Source organism: Schistocerca nitens, chromosome 2 (genome assembly GCF_023898315.1).
Source record: "Schistocerca nitens isolate TAMUIC-IGC-003100 chromosome 2, iqSchNite1.1, whole genome shotgun sequence".
NCBI lineage: Eukaryota > Metazoa > Arthropoda > Insecta > Orthoptera > Acrididae > Schistocerca > Schistocerca nitens.
In genome coordinates this window covers 357,856,437-357,868,220 of record NC_064615.1, presented here as the reverse complement: position 1 = coordinate 357,868,220, position 11,784 = coordinate 357,856,437, and the positions used below count along the sequence as shown (strand labels likewise).

The following is an 11,784-nucleotide window of genomic DNA, read 5'->3' as shown; positions in this document are numbered from 1 at the left end:
ATGACTGTTAGCAGAATATGGAATCGGTGGGGTCAGGAGGATAATACGAAACGCCGAGCTGGATCCCAACGGCCTCGTATCACTAGCAGTCGAGATGACAGGCATCTTATCCGCATGGCTGTAACGGATCGTGCAGCCACGTCTCGATCCCTGAGTCAACAGATGGGGACGTTTGCAAGACAACAGCCATCTGCAAGAACAGTTCGACGACGTTTGCAGCAGCATGGACTATCAGCACGGAGACCACGGCTGCGGTTACCCTTGACGCTGCATCACAGACAGGAGCGCCTGCGATGGTGAACTCAACGACGAACCTGGGTGCACAAGTGGCAAAACGTCATTTTTTCGGATGAATCCAGGTTCTGTTTACAGAATCATGATGGTAGCATCAGTGTTTGGCGACATCGCAGTGAACGCACATTGGAAGCGTGTATTCGTCATCGCCATACTGGCGTATCACCCGGCGTGATGGTTGGGGTGCCATTGGTTACACGTCTCGCTCACCTCTTGTTCGCATTGACGGAACTTTCAACAGTGGACGTTAGATTTCAGGTGTGTTACGACCCGTGGCTCTACCCTTCATTCGATCCCTGCGAAACCCTACATTTCAGCAGGATAATGCACGACCGCATGTTGCAGGTCCTGTACTAGCCTTTCTGAATACAGAAAATGTTCGACTGCTGCCCTGGCCAGCACATTTTCCAGATCTCTCACCAACTGAAAACGTCCGATCAGTGGTGGCCGAGCAACTGGCTCGTCACAGTACGCCAGTCACTACTCTTGATGAACTGTGGTATCGTTTTGAAGCTGCATGAGCAGCCATTGGAGCTCTGTTTGACTCAATGCCCAGGCGTATCAAGACCGTTATTACGGCCAGAGGTGGTTGTTATGGGTACAGATTTCTCAGGATCTATGCACACAAATTGCGTGAAAATGTAATCACATGTCAGTTCTAGTATAATATATTTGTCCAATGAATACCCGTTTATCATCTGCATTTCTTGTTGGTGTAACAATTTCAACGGCCAGTAGTGTATTACGTACCAGAACACGAGGGTAGGTTTCTAAAGGCAACTTCAGGCGACGAGGGCTGAGTGGCGAGGCGCCTCTGCCCGCTGCAGCCGCACCGCCGACCGTATCACGCATCGCCAGCGGCGAACCGTGGCCGGCGCACCACATGTCGCAGCCGCCCGACGCCACCGCAGCTGACCTGGAAACGCGGCCAGCGCGGTATTGGCCGGCCAGTGCACTGCAGCGTGCCCGCCACTTCTCCCCCCCCTCCCCCCTTACACACACAGAGAGAGAGAGAGAGAGACAGAGAGAGAGAGAGAAACAGAGATAGAGAGACATAGAGACATAGAGGCAGGGCGGGGGTACAGCTTATAGAGAGGCCCTTGGGTATAAAGGTGGGGTGACTCGTATCAGTGTACGTGCGCCCATGTGTACACTATCATCAGTTGAATTATAAAATCCTTAAACATACCACCACCAGTTCTCTTGCAGAGAACATGGAGGAAGCACTTCAGAGAGATGTAGGGACGGACGCTACGCTGATCTCGATCAGTGTAGCGTTTCAGAGATCGATGGGCATGCTTAATATCTGGGCAGACTCTTTCCCGCAATTTCTACCACACAGCGCTGACTAATTACAGACTCCTTCTACAGGCAGTATAAAAGGGCATCAGGAGACACTTGTTACGAGCACCGAATAGGGTCCAACGATAAACCTTCATCAACAGCCACATGGCATCAGAATACTCCACCTGGCTCATATTTTCCCAATGTCGACCATGGTGACACAGTGGCTACTGGCAGCATTTGGTTATTTCTCCATTACTCAGAACGTGGTGTGACACACTCACTCTTCCCATTCATGACGGTGGGTTGGGGCTTATCAACATCCATGTGAGGTGAGTGGCGTTGTATGTGAGCACAACATTAAGCTGTGGACTAACGGCCACAATAACGTCATTGGTCTCCTGATTGAAGCACTGACGCCTGTCTCCCACCTTTCGGCCATTGCAGCTGCACACACCGTGCTATCTCTGCCCATATCAAGACTTTGTCTGCTGACATCCCCAGCACCAGAGTACCAATCGCGAGGGACATATAGTATCATCTGAATATGGGGAACCACGCCAGGAACACTACTGAGAGTCGCTGTCTCACAGCCCTATGGCCCATAGTGTGGCGCGCCATCGTCGTTTTCTTGGTACGGTGGTGCGTGCCACCTGGTACCTTGTCGTTATTGAGAAACACTAGACAAGGATTCGATTGCACAATATCGATATGGTTGGCTCCCCCATCTGCTCACTGTGTCGCCTAATGGATACTGACAGACAAACTTCGCCTCATGTGAGGACCCTCAGCAGATGTGTGGCTGGTGGTATGGCGGATCCTTGCCTTTTACCTTCAACTACGCCTTACGCGATCAAGCTACGGATGTTACTCTACCAAGAAGACACGTATTTTCCATCAGTGATGACATACACTCTGACGTGTATCAAATGACATCACTTAACTATCTTTGCCGAGACGGCAAATAGGAACTGTTCGACTGTTGGACAGCCTTACAGGAAGGGCATGACTCCAGAATGAGATTTTCACTCTGCAGCGGAGTGTGCGCTGATATGAAACTTCCTGGCAGATTAAAACTGTGTGCCCGACCGAGACTCGAACTCGGGACCTTTGCCTTTCGCGGGCAAGTGCTCTACCAACTGAGCTACCGAAGCACGACTCACTCCCGGTACCCACAGCTTTACTTCTGCCAGTATCTCGTCTCCTACCTTCCAAACTTTACGGAAGTTCCCAGGAGAACTTCCGTAAAGTTTGGAAGGTAGGAGACGAGATACTGGCAGAAGTAAAGCTGTGGGTACCGGGCGTGAGTCGTGCTTCGGTAGCTCAGTTGGTAGAGCACTTGCCCGTGAAAGGCAAAGGTCCCGAGTTCGAGTCTCGGTCGGGCACACAGTTTTAATCTGCCAGGAAGTTTCAAGGGCATGACTCTTTGATGAACCTTTCCTGATAATGTCAGCTTTTTGTCAGTTATTTGGGTACTGTTCTCACGGATCCCTGCACAACTGGCGCATACCAGGCAGGAGAAGATAACCTGCTGCTGCTGATGATGATGATGATGATAATGTTGATTTGTAGCGCGCTCAACGTCGTGATCATCAGCGCCTGTACAAATTCCAAATCTTTCCATTTCCAGTCTCGGCACTTCCCAAATGATGATGAGACAACGAGGACAACACAGAGTCTCCAGGTGGAGAAAATCCCCACCCGGCTGAGAATGGAACCCAGGGCCCCGTGATCCGGAGCAGGCCACAAGCTGCGGACAGATGACCTTATACTGCTCTTGTTAAAGACCCTGACATGGGACATGGAACTACGGATATATTCATTGAGACAGCATGTCCGTCATGTGCCAGCCGTGCGCCGGGGATCTACTATTCATTCATTCTTTTCATTATATTGTGGTCGCCAAAAATGTTTTGTTTTCGCTTAAGGGGCTCTTTCGTTGTTGTTTTTTCTGCATACCTAAAAAACATAAAAGAAGTCAGAGACATTGTGCAACATCTTAGTGACTTTGTTATTTAACTTTGTTTTTTCCTTCTATTTATAGCCTGTTAAATGTATAGTTGATTACTACACAAGAGTATTATACATATCCTTATATGGATATGGTGTCTTTTCCTTCTGACATGTCCGATTGATGACCTGTAGCCGACTAGAACGAAATTAGAATTATATATTAATACCTTCAGCTGCTGACGGGCGAACTTGGCTAGCTTATGCATGTGAAACAGCAATTGGGGGCTTTAACGGAAATTACCACGTTAAAAAGGCGATTACCCGATGATTTGCAGTGGAATCTTGTCCATGGTCCATGTGATCCCGTGAACGAATTTCTAGAATTTGTAGAAAAATTAGAAAGGGCTTTAAAATTCAAACCTCCGAGCAAACCGGGTGGTAGTTATCAAAATGGGAATCCAAATAATCATCACCAAAATAATAATCATGAAAGAAATTAAAGGAATTCTCAGTGAGATAGTAGCTGGAATGGGCAGAATGATCGGAGAACGAACGGGAGTGATAACTTCGGTGAATGGGACCCAACTAAAGAATACAGATTTGATGGGGGAAATTCGCACGAAGTGCAATCGCCTAGAAACCAGTCGGGAAACTGATGTTGCCACATCTCAGGTCTGGGGATGGCGATCTGAACAGGCGATGAAAAGGACTGGAGATAATGGTAATGGTTGAAATGTTGATAGGTTTGGAGATAGGCAACAAATATATAATATGGAGTATGTTAAAGAGGAAGGCTATATAGGTGGCTCTTTCAATAAAAGCAGGCGCGAACGGCGGAAGCAGAGATTTGCGAGAGATTTAAGTAAAAGTAATGGGAATAAATTTGTGGGGAACGATGTAAGTTATGAATGTTTAATGAATGAATGAGTGAATGGTGATGAATGGAAAGATCCAGTGGTTCACAAAGAAGTTAAAAAGGAGATGGTTGAAATGTTGATAGGTTTGGAGATAGGCAACAAAAAGTGGAGAGTTCTGAAGAGGTATTAGCGAATATTAGCAATTACAGTAAGGAAGGTGTTGTAGTAGCAAGTATTTGAGTGTGGGTGAAAAGCGTCGATGTTAGTGAAGGCGGCGTAGCTTTGATCTCGCCAGCTGCAAGTGAGGGTGATGGTGTTTCGGCGGAAAGCGTCAATGTTACTAAGGGAGGTTTAGCACTGGTCTCCCAGCAGTTGAAGTTAAAAATGTATCCGTGCAGGTAGGTGATCTCTGTTTAAAGGAACAGAGTATGGTAATTTATGTAATGATGTAAAAACTACTGATACTTCGGAGGAAGGAATTTACGCTTTTATAGTCACAAATGAAGTCGAAACGAAACTTATTGATGAATGTATGGATCTAAAACGTTTGTCAGGGTATGAATGTGAGAATGTATGTAAAGTATGAGCGGTGGTTAATCTGGATGAAAAGTGCGTAGAAATGGCAGTGTGTGCTGATTTTGGTTCGATCACAGCGGAATGTAGCAAGTCTGGAAATCCCAAAATAGCACAACAAGGTAGCAGCAATTTGTGTAATGTAGCGGCGGAGGATAAAGTTGTGCACAATTCACGTAAAGTTAATTTGTCGACGGAGGAAAGTAAGGTTTCTGATGTGAATTTTTGTAGTGATTTAAATGGTGCATCAGCAGATAAGGTTGCTGAGATGAATATTTATGGTGATGATGGCTTAGGCATCGATGTATTATTTCAGGAAGATAGCGTTTAACAGTACCTGCCAGGTTAGGCGAGAACGATAGAACGCTAATGCGCTGCTTCCTGGGCTGGGATAGGCGCGTCGGCCCGGATCGAATCCTCCCGGTGGCTTAACGCAGGAGGCCGGTGTGCCGGCCAGCCTGGATGTGGTTTTTAGGCGGTTTTCCACATCCCACTAGGTGAATACCGGGCTGGTCCCCACGTCCCGTCTCAGTTACACGCCTCGCAGACATCTGAACACATTCGCACTATTCCATGGATTACACTAGACACAGACAGCTGGGGTACACTGATTCCGTCCCAAGGGGTACGGGGTGGCGGCAGGAAGGGCATCCGGCCACCCCTTCCATTAACATTGCCAAATCTGATTAACCATGCTGACCCTGCGTCAGTGCGGGAAAAACGCACAAGCAAAAGAAGAACGAAGAAGAAAGTGTTTAACAGTGAATTCATGTGTAATTTTGTTGACACTGCAAGTGTCGATATTTTGGAGGCGAAAAACAGTACAGTTGTGCACACTGTGGGTAGTGAATGGGCGAAATATGTGCAAGAAATAACAGAAAATTAAGAGAGGGCTGAAGTAAATAGTGTGGATGGGGATAGTTTGCGTACTGAAGTTCGTACGAATTGGTGTATAGAGGAGGAGTATGATTTTAGTGTGACTGATTGGCATTGGTACGGTAGAACGTTACGGTCGTTACTGCCACATATATGGAAACGAGAGATGTTTAAAATTGCTAAGGGTTTAGAAGGGGGAATGAATTAATTTGGGGCCAAGGAAATATTTAATGAATTATTTTGGGATGAACATGAGATTGAGGGATGGATAGAACAGGACGTGTGTACGCTAGAATTGAAAGAGAAGGGACGAGACGTAGAAAATGATTTATTAAGAGAGAAGTATTGAGAGCGAATGGAAATGGTAAATGTGCAGCCAATTATTGAAATTAGAGTTGGCAAAGCAATGGCAAATGCACTTCTAGATTCAGGTAGTAATGTGTAGCAGTGTCAGAAATTTTTATGAACATGAGCAAAAATAGGAAACTAGTAATCTTCCCAGACACTGGTGTTCAGATAAAATCAGCAGATGGTGGTATGAGTAAGCCAATAAGACAACAAATACTGTTAGAATTTAAATGTGAAGAAAATAAATTGGAGATAGAATGTTTTGTAGTGAGTGGTCTTGAAAAGGAGGTAATTTAGGAATTTATTGCCTGTGCAAATACAATACTTTGCGTAACTGTGTAGGGAAATGCTCATAATTTGAATTTCAGGATGAAAAAAGGCAAGTAAAATTTAAAAGACTTTTAACGGGTGAAAATCAGATTGGTCATACCATAGTTACTGAGGGTTGGAGTGAGGGAGTCGATATGCATAACAGAATTAAGGAACTGATGGATGCAGTCAAGAGTATATAGAGAAAGAGGAAAAATGAAAAGCTGTTCTATTTTGTCTGTTCTATTTTGTAATTAGTGGTAGTAGTTTTGTAGGGATAGTTTTATTGGTTTTACTTGGGGATTCATTAGTAATTTGTTAGTGTATTGTGGCACTGTAAGTGTGCAAGAGGGGCAGTTGAGGCACTGAGGGTGCGTGGAGGTCAGTGACCTCGTGGATTTAAGTAAAATATGTATTGATTTATACTTTGTATAAGAGTGTGGCAAAGAACTTAGTGGTCAATTTGAAAGGTATTAAAATTGTTATTGTAAGTGCACACATGTTTTGGTGCATGGAGGTAGGAAGAATTTATTAAAGTCAATGAAATAGAACTTGTGGGAATTTGAGCTTACTGTGATTCAGTCGTTTGCCTTGTGGCTTTGTTCCTAGACTATATTTTTCCGCTTGAGGGAATCTTTAGCGAGGATCTTGGTTGAGTTTGGGAAATGGTTTGTTGACGGGTTTCTACCTTCAGTTTTTGTTGTAGACAGATTTGTCTCGATGAACGGGGAAGCTCGAAATTCAGAGGCAGACACGATTTATGTGAGGCACTTGGTCAAAAGACTGATGTGAGTTGATCAATACTTTGTGCTAAAATCCGTGTGAGCATGTGTAGTTCGAAGGAAAAATTAGTGCAAGAAGGCGCCTTAGCACTGAGTGGGTGGCACAAGAAGTGCTTACAAAATCGCACATAAGTGAAAGTGCATTTAAAAAAATTTATTTCTTGTCCAAAAAATATTTTTTTTCATATTTGAAATGCAGGCATTTATTTAATATGCCGTTTCGATCATAATTTGTGTTAGTTTAAGTTATTTCGAAATTCATGCTGCTCCCCAACCACTACAAAAATTTTGTTAACAGTTTGCCTGGCATTTTAACCATTTAATTCTATTCTTTGTAATTTGTTCTATATGTACTTGTATGAACTAAAGGGTGCTACTTCTGAACTTTCTGGCAAGCCAGAATGTTAATAAGTGGGGATGTGTGACGTAACGGGCGAGTTGTGGCACCTTGAAAATATTCTAAGTTCGGAGTTGGCGTGGCCATGCGGGGGGCCTCTCAGCAGGCAGCTGCTCGTCAGCGGCCACGTGGTGCCAAACGTTAGCCGGGGCGAGAGGGTTAGCCCCAGCGCATTTTCCAGTCCAACTGTGTGGCTGGGACTTTCATGTTGATGTGGTGTGGAGGACTGTGCTTTGTGTCGATGAAGGAGATGTGTATGCCGGGAGTGAAAAGATGGTAGACTTTGTGAAACCATAATAGCAGACATTTCACAGCTCATGTAGAAATTAATAATAGCCAGACGAATCATGATACCTTAAAAAGAAACATGTACATTACCATTATACACACAACGATTCTGATGGTGTAATCAGATTTTCAATATCTTTATAAGTTTAAAGTTTTGTATCTGACTGTAAATTATACAAGTAACACCCATCAACGAATTTCCAAAGTCTAAACGGTTCATCCGATTTTGTTGATGAACGTGTCTTTAGAAAGCTATTAGTGTAAACCTAAACTGGTATGAACTACAGGCATGTAACTTGAATAGTACACGAGTTAGTGGAGGTCAAAGACCGATTACTATTAATCGCTTCAGGCCATAAGTACTCCACAGTTACACGAAAAAACGGTAGCAGCATGCTTATAAATATATTTATTCTTCTATGTCTTTGTATATATCCGATATATACTATTCATGAAGAAATTGGTTAAATATTTACTGTGTTTTAGAAAGCACAGAACCGGCCGGATGGCCGAGCGGTTGTAGGTGCTTCAGTCTGGAACCGCGCGACCGCTACGGTCGCAGGTTCGAATCTTGCCTCGGGCATGGATGTGTGTGATGTTCTTAGGTTAGTTAGGTTTAAGTAGTTTCAAGTTCTAGGGGACTGATGACCTCAGATGTTAAGTCCCATAGTGCTCAGAGCCATTTGAACCATTTCTTAAATTAGAAAGCACAGATGCATTAGGCTACTGGCCTACCTTTTGTTTCTATTCCTTTGATATACGTTTATTTGATTTGTTTATGTACTTCATAACGTGTGTTAGAGGGTGTTTATGGTCCAGCCGTAGGAATATTTATTTAATTTCAAGTTATTTAAATGTAAATCGAGTATTTCGTATGTGTTTCAACATGTTTGTGAGTATGCATTGTCTTCGAGAAATGGCGGGAGCGCTCTAGCCAATCGCAGCGCTCGTTAATGGGGAGATTGTATGGAAGTGGGGACGGAGCATCGGGTCACACCGGACACAAGTGAGGGTTGGATGAGGTAAGTAATAGAACACAGTACGTTGTCCTCGATGGTGAGTGTGCATCGGAGGTGAGGGTATCATCTGGAGTGCCCCAGGGAAGTGTGGTAGGTCCGCTGTTGTTTTCCATCTACATAAATGATCTTTTGGATAGGGTGGATAGCAATGTGCGGCTGTTTGCTGATGTTGCTGTGGTGTACTGGAAGGTGTCGTCGTTGAGTGACTGTAGGAGGATACAAGATGACTTGGACAGGATTTGTGATTGGTGTAAAGAATGGCAGCTAACTCTAAATATACACTCCTGGAAATGGAAAAAAGAACACATTGACACCGGTGTGTCAGACCCACCATACTTGCTCCGGACGCTGCGAGAGGGCTGTACAAGCAATGATCACACGCACGGCACAGCGGACACACCAGGAACCGCGGTGTTGGCCGTCGAATGGCGCTAGCTGCGCAGCATTTGTGCACCGCCGCCGTCAGTGTCAGCCAGTTTGCCGTGGCATACGGAGCTCCATCGCAGTCTTTAACACTGGTAGCATGCCGCGACAGCGTGGACGTGAACCGTATGTGCAGTTGACGGACTTTGAGCGAGGGCGTATAGTGGGCATGCGGGAGGCCGGGTGGACGTACCGCCGAATTGCTCAACACGTGGGGCGTGAGGTCTCCACAGTACATCGATGTTGTCGCCAGTGGTCGGTGGAAGGTGCACGTGCCCGTCGACCTGGGACCGGACCGCAGCGACGCACGGATGCACGCCAAGACCGTAGGATCCTACGCAGTGCCGTAGGGGACCGCACCGCCACTTCCCAACAAATTAGGGACACTGTTGCTCCTGGGGTATCGGCGAGGACCATTCGCAACCGTCTCCATGAAGCTGGGCTACGGTCCCGCACACCGTTAGGCCGTCTTCCACTCACGCCCCAACATCGTGCAGCCCGCCTCCAGTGGTGTCGCGACAGGCGTGAATGGAGGGACGAATGGAGACGTGTCGTCTTCAGCGATGAGAGTCGCTTCTGCCTTGGTGCCAATGATGGTCGTATGCGTGTTTGGCGCCGTGCAGGTGAGCGCCACAATCAGGACTGCATACGACCGAGGCACACAGGGCCAACACCCGGCATCATGGTGTGGGGAGCGATCTCCTACACTGGCCGTACACCACTGGTGATCGTCGAGGGGACACTGAATAGTGTACGGTACATCCAAACCTTCATCGAACCCATCGTTCTACTATTCCTAGACCGGCAAGGGAACTTGCTGTTCCAACAGGACAATGCACGTCCGCATGTATCCCGTGCCACCCAACGTGCTCTAGAAGGTGTAAGTCAACTAACCTGGCCAGCAAGATCTCCGGATCTGTCCCCCCATTGAGCATGTTTGGGACTGGATGAAGCGTCGACTCACGCGGTCTGCACGTCCAGCACGAACGCTGGTCCAACTGAGGCGTCAGGTGGAAATGGCATGGCAAGCCGTTTCACAGGACTACATCCAGCATCTCTACGATCGTCTCCATGGGAGAATAGCAGCCTGCATTGCTGCGAAAGGTGGATATACACTGTACTAGTGCCGACATTGTGCATGCTCCGTTGCCTGTGTCTATGTGCCTGTGGTTCTGTCAGTGTGATCATGTGATGTATCTGACCCCAGGAATGTGTCAATAAAGTTTCCCCTTCCTGGGACAATGAATTCACGGTGTTCTTATTTCAATTTCCAGGAGTGTAGATAAATGTAAATTAATGCAGATAAATAGGAAAAAGAATCCTGTAATGTCTGAATACTCCATTAGTAGTGTAGCGCTTGACACAGTCACGTCGAATAAATATTTGGGCGTAACATTGCAGAGCGATATGAAGTGGGACAAGCATGTAATGGCAGTTGTGGAGAAGGCGGATTGTCGTCTTCGGTTCATTGATAGAATTTTGGGAAGATGTGGTTCATCTGTAAAGCAGACCACTTGTAAAACACTAATACGACCTATTCTTGAGTACTGCTCCAGTGTTTGGCATCCCTATCAGGTCGGATTGAGGGAGGACATAGAAGCAATTCAGAGGCGGGCTGCTAGATTTGTTACTGATAGCTTTGATCATCACGCGAGTGTTACGGAAATGCTTCAGGAACTCGGGTGGTCTTTAGAGGAAAGGAGGCGTTCTTTTCGTGAATCGCTACTGAGGAAATTTAGAGAACCAGCATTTGAGGTTGACTGCAGTACAATTTTACTGCCACTAACTTACATTTCGCGGAAAGACCACAAAGATAAGATACGAGAGATTAGGGATATAGGCAGTCATTTTTCCCTCGTTCTGTTTGGGAGTGGAACAGGGAAAGAATATGCTAGTTGTGGTACGAGGTACCCTCCGCCACGCACCGTATGGTGGATTGCGGAGTATGTATGTAGATGTAGATGTAGAAGCGCGGCGGGCAGTCGCGGGAACTACGTGGACAGTGAAGTTTTGCGAGTGGTCGCGGGAGGTAGAAATATTTCGTAGTGCCGACTTTTGCACTGGTGAGATTTCCGTGGCTTCTGCAGTGAAGATGTAGTATGCGTTTGGAAGTGAATATGTCACGAACTATGTTGTTGTTCATAACTAATTACATGTAGTAGGAATCTATTGTTTCCCTGTTATTCAACTTATATTTTATTTAATTGGTGGATCATCGACACCAATAAGTGTTTGCAGTAATAAACGGCATTCTTAAAGGTACTTCTGCTATCGTACACATCATTTGAAGTCGTTAAAAGTAGTACCTGCAGATTTTATTTAATTGCAATCTTTCATTTATAAATTTCTACTTTACATTCAAAATTCGCAATTGCCGAGTG

The 11,784-nt window shown here is 45.7% G+C and overlaps 1 non-coding gene across 1 annotated transcript; it reads left to right on the top strand.

Moving 5' to 3' along the window:
• The first annotated feature begins 2,889 nt into the window (after positions 1-2,889).
• Positions 2,890-2,964, top strand: Trnas-uga (transfer RNA serine (anticodon UGA)). Its single transcript has one exon. It is a non-coding gene; the product is annotated as a tRNA-Ser (tRNA).
• Positions 2,965-11,784: the final 8,820 nt, after the last annotated feature.